At 45.4% G+C, this 16226-nt stretch overlaps 1 long non-coding RNA gene across 1 annotated transcript; it reads left to right on the plus strand.

The window, feature by feature from the left end:
- Positions 1 to 3789: 3789 nt before the first annotated feature.
- LOC125387813 (uncharacterized) lies at positions 3790 to 10979 on the plus strand. Its single transcript, XR_007228011.3, has 2 exons — positions 3790 to 4450; positions 9189 to 10979. It is a non-coding gene; the product is annotated as an uncharacterized LOC125387813 (long non-coding RNA).
- Positions 10980 to 16226: the final 5247 nt, after the last annotated feature.

A 16226-nucleotide genomic window follows, 5' to 3' on the forward strand; every position in this document is an offset into this window, starting at 1 on the left:
TGCGCACACATACAAACACACACACATACACATGCACACATGCGCACACATACAAATACACGCACACATGCACACACAAACACAGTTTGAAATTTAACTTTCCCCTTCTGTTTTCTGTTTCATTCTTTATTATTTCTTTTATTTTGAATTTAATTTACATTTACTATTCTTAGCTTCTCAGGGTGAAAACTTAGGTTATTTCTGATATTCTGACATTTCTTTCTTAGTAAAAAAGAACTTAGAACTATGAATTCCCCTCAGACTCACATTCCCTTAGTTATCTATCATAGTTTTTGGTATATTGTGTAATTGGTATCATTTATTTAAAAAGGTTTTCCCCGCTTCCCTTGAAAGCTTACTTGCTTTTAATCTTTGGCATATTTATGAGAATGTTGTTTCACTTCCAAATACTTCAGCCTTCTGTAAGTGTCTTGTTAATTATCTGTGATTTAATTATCTGTCAAAACATGTCAACAGTGGAGACCACATGACAGTGAGTCTTGTAGGAGATTCTGTGAGCACTGGAAGGGATGTCTGTTATTCAGGAGACAGGCGTGGGCTTCTGTGGGTCAGGTTAATGTTGCTAGCTGAGGTCTGGCCAGTTCTGTACTTCCACTGTACTGTGGAGCCACATCTCAGGTGTGAGTGAGTGTAAGTACCCACAGGACCCCCAGGGAGGTGGAGTCACTAGGTAATGTCTGCTCCAGCACAGCAGAGATTGAGTAGGGTAGCCTCATCCAAAGACCACAGGATAGACCTTTATGGGAAATTTGAAGAAACTCTTTTTTTTTTTTTTTTTTTTTGTCCCACAAGAATCGCAAAAACAAACTGGGCTCTGTTTTGTTCATTTTTAGTCCTGGTTCAGAGGTGAGGAAGAGAATATCAGTCCAAGAACACAATGGCCATAACCTTCTGCCCCTGTGGAGTCTCAGTTTTATCTGCATTTTCCTCAGGGTTAGAGCAAACTGCTTATGAGGAATTTAGAAAACAGATTAGCAGGCTGAAATTTGGACACATGTTAGCAGGTGTGTTCGTTCTGTAGATACAGGGGCCAAAGGGTGGGTTTGCTGGACCCTCACTTTGCCAACATCCTCATGCTGGGATGTTCTCAGCTGAATTATAGGCTGACCCACACAGAGCACCATTGGGTCTCCGAGCATCTCTACTGTATCATGGGACTTTGGCTGAGGGCAATTTTGATGAGGTCAAACTTACACTGATCCTAATAGCATGGGGCTTTGGGCTCCAGCATAGTTACAGATGCAATGCTACATGAAGCTTACACATGGGGTGGAGAGAAGGTCCCAGACATTCTGAGCCTAATCTCTTTCCTGTAATTCTAGTTACTCTATTCATTCTTGGGGTGTAACTTGATTGGAATGGTCTGGTCCTGGTTTTCTTTAGATCTGAATCTCAGCTATAACCAACACCTCACAGTGCCTGTGCAATCAAAACCTAAATAAATGACAAACCCCAACAGTTAATTTCTTTCTAAATCATTCAGATTTCCACACAGTTCAAGGTATTTGGAAAGTTAAGAGAGCCAGAAGGAACAGAAGTTTGTATTTCTGAAAAAGAAGTAGCAAATAATTTTTGCTTTGTTACAGTTTTGATTAGATATTTATATTAGAGGTATTATTTTTGATATCATTGAGAAAGTGTTCTGTGATAGCTAATTTTATCAGTGATCCTAAGTGCACACATCACTTCACTGATGTTAATATATGGTTTCTTACATTTGTTGTATAAGTATGCATGTGCTTCAGTCCCTGAGAAACTCTAAGGTGATTCATACTAACAACAAAACAAACTGATCTACCTATTGGTTCACACCATAAACACTGAGTGAACTGTGTGTGATGTGGGATTCCCCTCTGTATGTTGTGGTTACTATTGATTAATAAAGAAAACTGCTTTAAGTCTATAGCAAGGCAGAACAGAGCTAGGCGGGGAAAGCTGAACTGAATGCTTGGAGAAAGAAGGCAGAGTCAGGAGATGGAGTTTGTTTAGTGGAGATGGGTTTGTTTAGGATAAGAGCAAGCTAGAAATATGCTTAAGTTATTGGCCAAACAGTATTGCAAACAGTATGGCTTTGAGTGATTATTTCGGGAGTCTGGGTTGCCTGGGACAAACAAGCGGCCTCCTACAACGTGTGTGTCTGCGTTTCCCATCTTCTAACTGCTGAATCGGGCATCGCGTTTCTAGTGTATCTGTCTCCCAATCAACTCATGGCGTCCATGTAGAGGAACTGAGTGCTTCCCAGGTCGGCACTGTGACAGGCTGTGGGGTGTGTGCTGCTTCACACATGTGGAAATAGCTGCCCCCAGGACATGCGGTCAGAAACATACTAGCTGAACATTGAAGTGCTGTTTCTGAGAGTGACGAATGCTGTATGGGAAATGAAGTTAGGTGATGGGAGGGGACTCCTGATATCTGACTGAGGAACCCAGCATTCCTGAAGGAAAAAAAGAAGCGTTCCTGGGGCAGGATGCATTCCGTGCAATCAGGCGTGCAACAGAGATTAAGTGGATTCATCCATTCAACCTCGAGGAGCTCCTGAGGGGCCCCAACCTTTGTTGTAGAGCCTGACATATCTGAAGATGAAAGGAATAATAAGTTTTGTAACTTTTCAGCCTTCTGAAAAACGCCTGCGGTCATCCCTACCTCTTCATCTGGGTATTCTGGCTCCCCAAGGGAACGCTTCTCCAGATACTTGGCACCGCTGCCACGCATTTTCCTCCCTGCTTTCCAAGAAGGACTCTGTGCATGCACGTCGACACCTGGCACCGGCTGACTGTCAGTTTGCTTGCTCACTAGACCCTCAGCCAAGTCCATTTAATGTCCACTCTTAAGTCTATGATTATTACCAGTTCAATTGACTTTGACCTCGGTGGTTGAATGCTGGCAACCCAAGGGATTCAGAGAACAGACCTTACAGACTGGGAGGATGGGCATTGTCTTCCATGAATTTACAGTTTGTGTTCAAGGCCCCCAAGATTCTGCTGTAGGAATTCTGGATGGTGGAAAGATCTGGAAGCTGCTGAGGCTCTTGGAGTTTCTGGGATGATTCCTTTGCAATGGTTTCAATTTGCTCAGTTGGTGGCATGTAGCTAGATGTGGTGCTGGAGAAGGAGCTGAGAGTTCTCCATTCAGGTCCTCAGGCAGCAGGAATATATATATAGAGAGAGACTGGGTCTGACTTGAGCATTTGAAACCTCAAAGCCCACCCCCAGTGATGCACTTCTTCCAGCAGGGCCAAACCTACTCCAGCAAGGCCACACCTTCTAATAGTGCCACTCCCTCTGAACCTATGGGATCCATTTTCATCCAAACCACCACAGAGGAAGGGTGAAGAGCAAACGTAAGACTTGCGTCATGAGCATGGTACACTTCCTCCTCATTGGTCCCCTGCCTCCAGATGGCCTGGGAGGACCACTCAGTGGTACACCAGCCCATAGCTTATCCACTTCCTCCTCTCTGGTCCCCTGCCTCCAGATGGCTCGGGAGGACCACTCAGTGGTACACCAGCCCACAGCTCATCCACTTCCTCCTCACTGGTCCCCTGCCTCCAGATGGCCTGGAAGGACCACTCTGTGGTACACCAGCCCACAGCTCATCCACTTCCTCCTCACTGGTCCCCTGCCTCCAGATGGCCTGGAAGGACTGCTCAGGCACAATTTTTGGACTTGTGGCTTTGCAGTCCCTGTAGATTCATTGATCATTTCTTGCCATGTCCAGTAGCCTTAGCCTGGAGATGGGTTGCCAAACACCTGAAGGTCTCATCTGTAGGTGGTCAGGTCTGCACTTCTAATGAAGAACAAGCCTTCTGAGCTTATGTGGACATTTTTTTTCCTGTCATCTTGCACACTAGTTATTGGTTATTTTTTTCGTTACTTAACTGAGTGTCAACCATCTCTCCACCTTCAAAGGGCAATGATCAGTCAGTATCTTTATGATACCCAACTGACCAAGTGACTGCTCACTGTAACCAGCCACAACATGAGCCAGTAGAGACCCTGGGAAATTAACGTTCACTAATGAGATGTTCAGGGAGCCACTTGCAGAACTCCACCAGGCCACACCCATCTACATCTGTGCCCTGACAGTGAAGCCCATTTCAACATACAGCATTAAAAAAGACCCCTTTCCAACCAGCCTCTACAGAACTCTTCAGGCACGTGCAGGCAGAGAGGTCTTTACCACAAACCTCCCAAGCAGAGTAATCCTGATTTCCTTTTTACAGAAGAGGAAATTGGTGCGGGAGAATTATCTGTATTCTGTCAATCATATTTTAATAAAATGCTGATTGGCCAGGCAGGCAGTATAGGCAGGAAAGCCAGACAAGAAGTAGAGGTGGAGCAAAGAGACTGGGAGTACTCTAGGAAGCTCCCTCTGCCAGTTCTGCCCAGACCACCGGAGAGGAAAGATGTAAGCTGTCCAGCTGAGAAAGGTACTGAGCCATATGGCTAACGTAGATAAGGATAATGGGGTAACATAAGTTATAAGAACTAATAAGTAGCCTGACCTAATGGGCCAATCAGTTTATAATCTTATGGAATCCTGTCTGTGATTTTCTTTGGGGTTTGCCGGCTGTGGGGTACCAGGTGGAACAGAAACCCCAACAAGCCGGCCCTGCATGCTACAGAAAATAGCCACCGAGAGGGTCAATGACTCACCCAAGGTCACTGATTGGTAAAATAATAGGGCTTGGCTTAGAGCCTACACTTGGTTTGAGCCACCACATTGCATTACTGGTGTGTCAACACACTCCCACCCTCCCTTTCCCCAGACCTCATGAACCGAATGAGTTAATTCAAAGCACTCCAAAAAGTACCTGCAGTTCCTGGCAGGGAATGAGCACTTTGAAATCGACCTTCCGTTAATAGAAGGGATGGTGGGGAGAGTTGGCTCTTCGCCTGGCAGCTGGCTGTGCCACTAGGTATGTGACCTTGGGAGACGCTGTCTGTCCAACTTTTCATCTGCGCACAGCAGCAATACTGTCACTATCCCAGCATTGATATGGACATTAATTGAGTTAATAGCTGCACAACTCTGGGAACAGAACAAGGAAGTTTTTAGGTGCTGCCCTTGTTAGGATGTCTACAGGCTGGGGCTGGAGGGGCAGCACAATGGTTAGTGCTTCTACTGCTCTTGGAGAGTTTGGTTTCCACCACCCACGTCAGGTGGTTCACAAGCATGACTCCAGCTTCAGAGACTCTTTACCTCTGGCCTCAGTTGGCACTATACTACACACACACACACACACACACACACACTGCACACATACACACAGATACACACACACACACAGAGAAACACACACACAAAATTAAAGCTAAAAATTTTAAGATGCATTTGTATGGAATAGGGTAGACATGGATGTTGATGCTCTCAAAGGTTTATGTTTCAGGTCTGTTGTTTCTGTCCAGATCACCATGGATAAATCACCTGAATGATGTAATCCTGAATGTCCTTCCTTGTAAAACAGAACTAAGATACATCTTGGAAGTTTTTATAGAATTGTTGTGAGGGGCTGTGGGCAGGCCTGCTTTTCATCCCACACGGCTCCTGCATGGTTAGCTTAGCCCCGGAAATAACAACATACAAATTGTATTCATTTAAGCACTGCCTGGCCCATTATCTCTAGAGAGTTAGTTACTGACTAACTCTCATATCTTGATATTAACCCATTTCTAATAATCTGTATATCACCACGAGGTGTGGCTTACCGGGAAAGATTCAGCATGTCTGACCTGGTGGCTGGCTCCATGGCGTCTGCCTCATAGCCCTCTTCCCAGCATTCTGTTCTGTTTACTCCGCCTACCTAATTTTCTGTCCTATCAAGGGGCCAAGGCAGTCTCTTTATTGACCAATGAAAATAACACAATAGACAGATAACCCTCCTCCATCATAGAATAAAATATGTTATTCAGTTTGGCTCTGTGTTCACTGATTCTGTATCTTTTATTCAACCTCCCATGGATCAGAAAGGTTTTTGTTTGTTTGTTTGTTTTAATTTTGCTTTGTTTTGTTTTAATTGTAGTCTGTCCTGGGCAAGGATGGGCTTTTAAACTTTTCCTGACATAGTTTCTGAACAATATGGATTACAGCTCTTTTCATAGCAGCTACATTGTATAAGGGGAGGATGAAAAGGAACCTGTGATACAAAGTCTGTGGAAGGCCGGCTGTAGGTCTTTGCTATAAGGGAAGTGAGCAACTGAAGGTGTGGTTATCTGCAGGGGGTCCTGGGACCAACCTTCCCATATCGAGGACCACTGTGTATGGACGCACAGAATCAGCAGAGCACACATGAGATCCTGTATCTTCTCCTTCCTCTGGACAATTTCTCCTTACAGTCTTACAGAGGCATGTGCTGACCTCTGATCCACAAACCTGCCTTACAAGTTACAATTTTGCCTAAACTCCCTGTTAAGTTGTTGTTGTTTTCATTGGTCTCTGTTCTGTTTCCATGTGATAATTCTGGCTCCAACTCTCTAGGACCTTCCAGAGTATTTTGGTAATTCTTGGAGATGCTTAATTACAGCAGCTGAATTTATAAAGGATCCAAGAAGACTTTCCCCAGGTGGAAGAGATTTCCCCAGGTGGGGGCATTGCTGCAGGGAGGGCTGCTAGTTCATTCCTGGCCACCAGGCTAGCTTTGACTCAAAATAACCACACAGAAACTGTATTCATTAAAACACTGCTTGGCCCATTAGCTCTAGCTCCTTATTGGCTAACTCTTATATTAATTTAACCCATTTCTATTAATCTGTGTATCACCACATGGCAGTGACTTACAAAGTTCCCACACGTCTGACTCTGGTGGCGGCTCCATAGCATCTCCCTGACTCTGTCCTTCTTTCTCCCAGCATTCAGTCCAGTCCTCCCTGCCTATCTAAGTTCTGCCCTATCAACAGGCCAAGGCAGTTTCTTTATTCATTAATGGTAATCACAGCACACAGAGGGGACTCCCACCTCAGGTATGAGGGGGTATCATGGGTCTGCATGCGTGCATCTGACTCTCTCAGATGGACTGCCTGGACACTGGCCTTCTCACAGTCCACCCTGGACATTCTGACCCTGACTGGCAGCACCTGTCAGTGGGGTTTATCTAGTCCCAGTCTCTCTCTTGGTTTTTTACTTTGGGTTATAAAAGCAAGAAGGGGTAAGCATAAAGAACTATTTTTTTATTCCTTCATACACTTAGTATATGTCACGATGTGTGTTATTTATACAAGGATCACATTCATCTTATTTTTCATTCTCATGTAGCTACCGGACTATCAATTCATATTGGGTTTGTGTAACATGAAATGAACAGCCCATTTAACCTTTACACTGAGACGTGTGTGGAAGGTGAGCTCCCCAGACCTGGAAGAACTCCCTGTCTTCAGGTGTCTCTAAGAGTCAGGGGGAGTTCGCATGCTCAACCTGTGGTCAGTGCAGAGATGATTTAGAGCCAGTCACCCCAATCCCCATACCTAGGCATCACTTTGTGTAGAACACAGTCCCTCGGTTCCTTCCCTGACTGGAGTTCACACCCTCCATCTCTGTGCATTTCCGCCTCCCTCAGCTTTCTGCTTGACCCTCTGCCTGGTACCTGGCCTGTCGCCTTTCAGAGATGCCCATGGTGTTCAGGACAGAGAACCAAGGAGTGGAATTTTTCAACAGAAGTATGTAAAGAATGACTTCTTGTAGCTGTCTAACCTATAGCCTCAGCTCCTGTATGACTTCCTCGCTGTGCACCAAATCTACTCGCTGTGTCCTTTGCACACTTCATCCCCCCTCCTTCAGGAACAGAGAAAGATGATTAAGTCTTGGTACTTGACACAGGTTTGCTGTGTGAATAAAAGAGAGACTAAATGAGCAAATTATATCTGAATAGGTCAACGTGCACACTTCAGAAGCAATTGCTTTTCTACGTCTGTGGCATAGAAGAATCAGTGGTTTCCAGAATACCTTACTAACTTGAGATTTTAAGGAAGATGTCCCATCGTACTTAATTCTTGGGCTAAAGAAGACAAGGAGCTTCATGTGGCTCAAAGGGAAGGGAGATGCAGATACTTGAGCAGGAAAGGGAACGACTAAAGAGAAGCCCAACCCAGTAGAGTCGGCACGGACATCTGTCTGTCTGTCCCGACTTGACCACGCCAAAGTGCCAATTCCCAGTTCCCAAATAAGTCCACAAGGACAGATGTTTATATTGCTGCCACCGGGGCTTCCCTGCAGGAATAACCAGCTCCAACATCTCCTTCACACTTTCTTCCATTCTAGCTCAGCCTCTGTGTCAGACTAAGCATTAAGGCTGCATTTTTGGGTGGATGAAGGATACCCAAGTTATATAGTCTATAGCCCCAGCTTGCTAAAAAATGCACCTTCGTGAGGATTGAAAATGGGCATCCCTGTGGCAGACATACAGTTAAGAGGGTGGGGATGGGGTTAATACTGGCTAGAATAGTGTCCTATGTCAGTTCTGGTTCTGTCAGGAACTGGGCCACACTCACACTGAATCACCGAGGTGAGGGGAAGAGGAAGCTCCGATTGCAGAGATGTGACAGTATTTTGAGAAATCCATGAGGAATATAGTAACCCGAGGCCAGAAACAATGAGGGATCATCCCAGCCCCCCACAGCCAAGATACGGATGGAGACAACTCTCTTGAGTCCCAGGAGGAACTGAGCTGTGGGAGCTGTGTCTTTCAGTAGAAGGAGTCTATCGATAGCCACCTGGAAGGAAGGGGGCCTAGAAAATGAACACACTCTCTTTCAATCCCCTACCAGTGTCCCCTGACTGTGGGTTCCAGCTGGGAACTGGAGGCTAAGGGACATAATGAATGCAGGTCAGAGGACCGGGATACAGAGGTGGGGTGGATTTGGAAAGGCCATTGGTGAAATCTGGTAGCGGTGCCCCTTTCTCCAGGCAAATGTGCTCCCGGCAGCCACTCCTGGAAGGGCAATGTCACCCTCACTCATTCCTCCTGAGCCAGGGTCTCTCTGTAGGGCAAGACCTGTGCCTTATGTGGGCAGCGCTCAGAGCCCTGAGGATGATACCTCCTTTTTATGCCAAGGATCTCAAGTTACAAAATCAATAGAAAAAGACATCATTCCAAGCAAACATCTCTACAAATATGTTTCTATTCTCCTTCCAATTTGGCTTGGTTTCCTCAAAGAAGTTCTCTCTTTCCTTAGAACGTGGTGTGGCCATGACCTGGTCACCTGAGGCAGAGATGGGCATTCCTGCCAACCTCAATCTCCTTGGCTTCCACAATCAAACAAATGGTACTGACAGGCTGGTTCCCTGGAGATCCATCACCTCCTCCTCATCCTGACTACACGGTCAAGTCATCGGCACTTCTCCCTGGATCGGCCCATGCGGTCCCAGATCTGGCCCTCTGCTGCTGTGCTCATCCACCTCCTCTTGATCTGCCGCTCTCCCTCCAGAATCAGATGCTCCTTCTAAACCAAGAGTACCACTCCATCACTCCATGTCCTTTTGGGGCTTCAACCAGTGCATCCGTCTGCCTAACAGCTCTTCAGGGTGACGCTCCGCAGACCACCATGACAGCTTCATCTTTTATTATGTCAGGCCACACTCCTGGCGCTCCCTAATGGGGGCCTTCTGCTCCAGCTGCCTGCACACCTGTGCCCAGGCTGTTCTCTGCCTGATTGCTCAATCACACCAGGCCTCTAGGGAAGCATCTCTGGAGAAAGTACCTCTTCCTTTTCCTCTGCAGGCTAACTCAGCCTCATTGTTTATGTTTTCTACACCCCAGGGGCCCTTTGTGAGCCTCTTTATCACACCGATAACTGTTTTCTCATTTGTCATCTTCATGACCCTTCAGGTGCTTTTGCCCAGGCCATGCCAGGTTCTGCCTAGCATCAGTGTCTTAGTTGGGGTTTCTATTGCTGTGAAGAGACACCATGACCATGGCAACTCTTATAAAGGAAAACATTTAATTGTGGTGACTCACTTACAGCTCAGAGGGTCAGTCCATTATCATCATGGTGGGACACGGCAGCATGCAGGCAGACATGGTGCTGGAGAAGTAGCTGAGAGTTCTACATCTTGATCCGCAGGCAGGAGGAGTCTGTGTCCACACTGGGTGTATCTTGAGCATAAGAGACCTCAATGTCCACCCCCACAGTGACACACTTCCTCCAACAAGGCCACGCCTCCTAATAGTGCAACTCACTGTGGGCTCATGGGGGCCACTTCCATCAAAACCGCCACAACCAGGTATAAATGTTCAACAACTTTATGTGACAAGGAGGTCTCTCTATAGCACTGGGAGAAACTTGCTGCCTCAACGCCAATTGATCACGGATAGAGAAAGTTTAAGAATGGTCAGACATAACCTTCAGGAAATAAAAAGGAGCTGCCAAACATGTAACAACTAGTACAGGTTTTTGTTCTCCTAGCCCCCCCCCCCCCCCGGTTAACTATTCTACCTATAGGCATGGCTGGGACAAATACTCTTTTTTCACTCCTAGCCCTCGCTGTAGGACCCTGTTTGTTTAGCTGCCTACTCTTCTATGTAAAGCAAAAGATAAATGGTTAAACTTCTAATGCTAAGAGGACAATAAAGTCCTTGCCCCCAGATGAATCTCCAGTTTGACTCACGCCCATAGAACCAGCATGACTAAAACAGGTCCCCAGAACTTAGCACAGCTGACACCATGAGGGATGTGCCATTCAGGCCATGAACCTAGCATGTGGGCCGCACCACCTGCCAAAAGAAAAACAAAACCTACCTCATCCAGCAAAGTCAATATTTCTGGGAAAGTCTCTAAATGTGCTAGCCTTGTTTTTTGGCTTCTGTACTTCTGATTCTGACTAACTGTTCTTGCTAACTGAGGGGTGTCAATACAGAATATGGGTTTGTGCTTAGCATCTCACCCTGAGAAAGGCTCAGGACTACACTGAGATCCCCCAATACCCATTATAGCCTCTGGCTAATAAAGACTTTCGATTGACTTGGACCTGTGTCTTTTCTGGTGGAAACCCCACAACAGAAGCTAAGAGGCTCCTTCTGTTGCTGCAATGTGTCTGACATAAGCAACTGTATTAGTAAGGGTTCTCTTGAGGGACAGACCGTGGACTCATCTGGGGCTGGGGGTTATAATATCTTCTTAGCATTAGGAGTTTAGCAGGATTCATTCTCTGTCGTAGGTAGAGAAGCAGGCCCTTGAGCAAGCAGGGTTCCATAGAGAGTGCTAGGAGCGAGGACAATTGGCCCAGCTGTGGCCATAAGTACAGTAGTTAACGTGAGCGGGGTGACAGGAGAACTAAGATTGGCCCAATTCTTGGGTTTTTAAAATTTCATTTCATATTCTAATAACAGTTCTCCCTCTCAACCCTCCTTCCATACCCCCTTGTCTCCCCCAAACCCTGCCTTTCCACTCCTCCCAAAGGGTAAGCTCTCCCATGGAAAGTCAACCTAGCTTGCAACATTAAGTTGAGGCTGTATCAAGCTCCTCCCTGCTGCATCAAGGCTGAGCATGGCATCCCACCATAGGGAATTGGCTCCAGGGATAGATCCTGGTTCCATTGCCAGGAGCCCCTCAGACAGACCAAGCTACACAACTGTCTCCCACATACATAGGTTCCGCTGCTGTTGGTCTAGAGTTCATGAGCTCTCACGAGCTTGTTTCAGTTGCAGTTGTTGGATTTTTGATACCTCTTCTTTTTCCTGAAGGCTATTAGGATGGTTTTTAAGCTGTGGTTCAGCTACTCCAACAATGACTGACTACCAACAGAAGGTCCAAGAATCCAGTAGTTCTTCACTCCACAAGTGTAAGGAGAGGGCCCGCTTGTTTGTCCTGGCCGCCTGGCTAGCTGACACCCGAAATAAACACAGAGAAACTGTATTAATTAAAACACTGCTTGACCATTAGCCCTGATTTTTTTATTGGCTAACTCTTATATCTTGATTTAGCCCATTTCTATTAATCTGTGTATTGCCACTTGGCTGTGGCTTACCGGCAAGATTCTAATCGGTGTCTGTCTGAGGCAGAGGATCCATGGCTTTTTCCTGACTCTGCTTTCTTCCTCCTAGCATTCATTTCTGTCTTTCCCGCCTACTTAAGTTACACTCTATCAACTAGGCCAAGGCAGTTTCTTTATTCATTAACCAATGAAAGCAACACACAAACAGAAGGACCTCCCACACCACACAAGGATGGATGTTTCAGTTGGGTTTTATTACACTATACTGGAATCCCAAAGAAGTAGGCTGTAATGCCAGCAAAGAATGAACTCCCAAGTGAGAGCCAACAGGCAAAGAGAGACTCAGCTTCCTTCTTCCTTGTCCCTTATACAGGCTGACAGCAGAAGGTGTGGTCCTGATTAAAGGTGGTCCTTCCTGCCTCAGCTCTGGATTAAAGATTATCCCCACTTCCAATTGCTTAATTAAGAAAAATCCTTCACAGGTGTATCCAACTGTTTGGGTTTTAGTTAATTCCAGATGTAGTTAAATTAACAACCAAGATTCACTATCCCAGCAACTTCAAGAGGACAGATCATTATGGTCAGTTTGGTCCACAGCTCCTGGCTGTGTGTTCTGCACCACGGTGGAACAGTACACCATGTCCAAGATGTGTGGCAGAAGAAAGTAGCTCACCTACTGGTGACTGGGCAGAAGAGAAAGAGCCAAGAAGAGGCAGGGTACAAGATAGCTCTTGAAAGGCAACCCTGGCGACCAGCTTACTCCACTCAGACTCCACTTCCTAACAGTCACTCCGGCTGTGCACTCATCGATGCATCACTTCACCGTGAAGCTGGCAGTGTCAGATTCAGTTGCATCTCAATAGAACCATGAGTTGGGAGCCAAGCATTACTGTGTGTTTTGGGAGGCATTGTTCCATCCTGAAATCCTAACAACAGCCAGCATTGCTATCATCTCTGGTTTGCAGATGAGCACATCAGAATATCTCAGTTGTGAATTCTCCCAGTCCCTCTTCTTGTTCAGCCACTGTATCATCAGATCACTCTATGCAGGTTTGCTGAGCTCCACTCAGGGACAGCTGAGTAGTCCTGGCTCTGGCCCGCACTCCAGCCTCCTGCCCTGGGATGTCTCTGATACCTCATGTGCAGACTGGGGGCATCCGCTGGAAGCTACATACACACAATTTAGAAACAGGCCAACAGATAATGTTTTGCACTGTCACCTGAAACCCTTTGTGAGGCATCCTCTAAAGCCCGATGGTCTGTCACCTTAGTGATGGCCAGCTGACCTGTGGACCTTTGCAAGACTCTTCTATCCCCATTTCACTTCTCTTCCCAACTCCCACTCCAGAGGAGTTCTTCCCGTATGCATGACCTGCACACGGTCTTCATTCCAGAGAACCCAGATCAAACTCACAAGAGATTATTTGTTAAACAAATACAAGGTTTGAAATAGAACACTAGAATTGATAGTCAGAGTCTCTGCCCCCAGATTCCATGTGATTTTCCTCATCTTCATCGACTTGAAGGATTCAATAGTCTCTAAGAGCAGAGACTTGGGAAGATAAACAACTAATTCCAAAAGGCCAGCGTCACATCAAACCTAGAAGGTCTGCCTTTGAAACACACTGGAAAGTGATAAAAATCCATAGGCCAAACCCTCGGGATATCCAGGAGGCAATTCCATGAGCAGAGGGTCATTCCCTAACATACATGACACAGTGTAGGCTCTTCTGCTTCTCATACCACCGTCATCTCCTTAGCACTTAGCACAACATAAAAGTAAATATTTATAGCTATTTATTTTTCATCTATCTCCTACAAGAGCAGGGGCCCTGCCATTTTTGTTCATAGACATCTGAACACAGTATTCTCAATACTTAACATAGTCCCTAGGATATAAGTGGCAATCACTGAATTTGTCAATCTAGAAAAAGTCTTAGTTGTTAGGTTAAAAGCTTTGTTCTTAATAAGTAATGGGAGACTTAGTGGTACTAAAGGTAAAGTGAATCATATAAAAGAAGCCATACAGGGAAGAATACCTATTCAAAGAAAGTCTGCTGTTGGGGTGTACAGGCTGTATTTATTTGAAAGGTAGGGATGTGTTGGAAGAGGGCCACTTGGTCGTTCCGGCTGCTTGGCCCCAAAATAATCACACAGAAACCACATTATTTAAATCACTGCTTAGCCCATTAGTTATAGTTTCTTATTGGCTAACTCTTGCATCTTAATTTAACCCATCTCCATTAATCTGTGCATCGCCACGAGGTCGTGGCCTACTGGCAAAGTTTAAGCACATCTGTCTCTGGCAGCGACTCCATGCCTTCTCTCTGTCTCCACCTCTTTTCTCCCAGCATTCAGTTTAGTTTTCCCCACCTATCTAAGTTCTTTTGCCCTATCACAGGCCAAGACAGTTTCTTTATTAACCAACGGTATTCACAGCATACTGAGGGGAATTCCACATCAGGGAGGGAGGAAGATAGCAGGGAAAATTATTTAATATTAAGGCCAGACAATTGTTATGGCTCCAATCTTTGCACTGAATGAGAGCATTGCCTCTGTCTGATAACTGGTTATATTGCTTAGGTTCTCCAGGTCTGCTAGTGCCTGAACTAGACATGCTTTCTCTCTGTGTTTGCTTGTATATTGTCTGTGTTAGAATACCTGTAGTCATTGACACCAGATGCAAATGTGAAGTTAGGTGTTGACAGATAGTTGTCTGAGTCTCAACCCATTAGCTGTACTCCTGGATCTGTCTACCTCTGGAAATCTGTTTAAGAGCTTGCTGCTTTTCCTTCTGTTCTCACTAGAATTCCAACACTGTTACTGTCAGACTTCAGGTCCTTAGGAACAGGAGAAAAACTTCTCATTCGTTTGCCCAAACAAATATAGTGGAAGAGTGGATTGAACACAAACATCTGATTGACTGTGAACTCTGAGCTGTTCATATGGTGTGTGTGTGTGTGTGTGTGTATGTGTGTGTGTGTGTGTGTGTGTGTGTGTGTGCATGTGCTTTAGTAAGTGCTTGTGCATGTGTGTGTGCCTTCATGTTTATGTGTGCATGCATGGGCATGTTTACAACTGTGTGTGAGAGTGTGTGTGTATGTGTGTGCACATGCTAATGTGTGTGTGTACCTAAGCATGTATGTGTATTGAGCGCAGTCTATCCTTGGATTACTGATCTTGCCTTAGTTTTACAGTGCTGAGTTGACAGGCAGATGCTCCTATACTCAGTCTCAGACATATCACTGATTCTCTAGTGATGGGGAGATTAATTCCTTAAATTCATCCCTATTTTCTCAACCCTGGTACCTCGATGCATGTATATTAAACAATGAAAGACCTGGTTCTATACAGTCCTCCCTTAGCCCAGCTTTTAAAAATAAAAACATTACACTACTCAGCATCTCCTAGACTGTTTCTCTGCTCTTTGTAGAAGCCCAGTGAGAAGCAGACAGCCACCTGTTCCTACTCCTGGTCTCCTGACATTTCAGGGACCAGTGAAACTCACCTTCAACACTGGCTATTTTTAGTGTCTCTGCATTTATATTTAGAAGGGGAGATTGCTCATACCTCTGGGAGCATCATTCTTGTAATTTTTGCTGGATCACAGAGAGGCCACGAGGAGAGAAAATTAGTAGCACATGTAACTCCACATTTATTTCTTGGAGCCAGTGACCCGGCACAGGTACATGTGCCAAACATACAAGGACAAAGCAGGAGGCCTGGATGACCTTCAGCTGCTTAGACCAGGCCATTCGCTGGCGGATGCACTCATTGCTGGACTCGGTGGAGAACCCTAAAACAGGGCATGTAGGAAACTATGGAGGTCAAGCCAGATGCCGTTAAGAACTGAAATAAAATTGCCCCAATTCTGCAGCCTGTCACACATTTCTCCCCCTTTTTATTCCCACAGAACATGCTTTCATACATTCAATTTTTAAAACAAGTGACATTTACATATATTAAGATACAATCCCAAAGGAAGAATTTAATCAAACATAAAATATGAAAAGGACTTTTATTTCTAATATATAAGAACTGCTGAAGTATTCAGTAACAAGGGACCAAAATCAATGGGCAAAAGGCATAGTTTTACAAAAGACAAACCACAGATTTCAGAGACTCAAAGCTGAGAATAAGTAGCTATGATACACTCATCCCTACACAGGGACATCTATATCAGCCCTGCTAGGGCTCAGGGAGTATCCTAGGGAAGGAGGTAGAAAGAGTGTGAGTTCCAGATAACGGGCAGGAGGGCTGTGACTAGGCTGGGCCTATCA

This window comes from Myodes glareolus, chromosome 11 (assembly GCF_982192425.1).
Source record: "Myodes glareolus chromosome 11, mMyoGla1.1, whole genome shotgun sequence".
NCBI classification, from domain to species: domain Eukaryota; kingdom Metazoa; phylum Chordata; class Mammalia; order Rodentia; family Cricetidae; genus Myodes; species Myodes glareolus.